Source organism: Solanum tuberosum, unplaced genomic scaffold (assembly GCF_000226075.1).
Source record: "Solanum tuberosum cultivar DM 1-3 516 R44 unplaced genomic scaffold, SolTub_3.0 scf00082, whole genome shotgun sequence".
In the NCBI taxonomy this organism is placed as follows: domain Eukaryota; kingdom Viridiplantae; phylum Streptophyta; class Magnoliopsida; order Solanales; family Solanaceae; genus Solanum; species Solanum tuberosum.
In genome coordinates this window covers 174,256-175,537 of record NW_006239006.1, presented here as the reverse complement: position 1 = coordinate 175,537, position 1,282 = coordinate 174,256, and positions in this window count along the sequence as shown.

The following is a 1,282-nucleotide window of genomic DNA, read 5'->3' as shown; positions in this document are numbered from 1 at the left end:
TTCCTCACGCCCTACATCTCCTTTCAAATCAGTAAAAGAGACCTCTAGGATTCTTTCCCTAGATTTGAGTATTCTTGAGATAAGTTGATTTTGAGTTCTTGAGTTCGTGTTTCTTTTAAAAGTTCTAGTCCTAATTATCGAATTGATATAATGTTATTGAGATCCTCCATAAACATGAGATCATGAACCTTGAATCCATAATCCAATTCAAAGAAAGTTAGGATCAAAGTCAAGAGAAGTCAAAAGTCAAGTTAAGAGAAGTTCATAAAGTTTTCCAAACAAAGTAATTTGCAAACGTTTTAACTTTGTTTTAAGACTTAAGTTTTGAGTTCAGTAAAGAGTAAAGTTGAAGTTCTTTCTTCAAAAGTATATGGGGACTATGTATTCCCAAAGAGTTTAAAATGTTTTCACATTTAAACAAGAAAGGAAACCTCGATTTTTAAAGAGCCTTCGGGCTAGTTTTCAAAAAAGAGAAATAGCTTTCTAAATGAAGCAAGGAGGGAAACTGAGATTTCCAAGATAGCCTTCGAGCTAAGTTTTTGAGCACTAATCTCAAATCACAGAAGAAGTATGTTTTTAAACATAAAGAACTAAGCATTTTTGGAAGTAGTATTGAGCACCGATATGGGGGAGAGTTCAAACAACTCACAGCCCCCATAAACCATGTAGCCATCATGAGTAGAAAAGGGTCATACTTTTTAGATGAATCCTTTTCGCATAGACTAGTGAATCCACTTAGTGAGTTAGTTTCCTATATCACAGCAAGGTATAGGATGGGCCTCGACAGTGTGAGGTAAAGCGTTGTATCATCACTATAGTTTTAAGTGATGATTGTCGGTTAGAGAAACTCCCACAACAGTAGTAGCATGGTTCCTCAAGGGGTTCTGCTTAGTGTGAATGGGGGTATGAGACTTCATTCATGCATTGCACAAGTAGACTTTGAGAGGGAGCATGGTTTGTCTTTTTAATGATAATATGATTATGAATTGACAACATGTTTTAAACAATTTTTTTTCTTTATATTGCACTTGTTTTAAACTGTTTTATAATGAAATGAGTTCAGTTATGTTGAGTTGAGTTGAGCCAGGTAAGTTCTTCAGTTTCTTTCAGATTCTTTCAAGCTTATGTTATGCTTTAGAATTCCTCTTACATGTTCGTACATTCCACGTACTAAGCCATTTGGCTTGCATCTTTTCATGATGTAGACACAGGTATTCAGGATCATAAACAGGAGATTCGTTGATACATCCGAGAGTTCGAGTTAGCTATGGTGAGCCTCTTT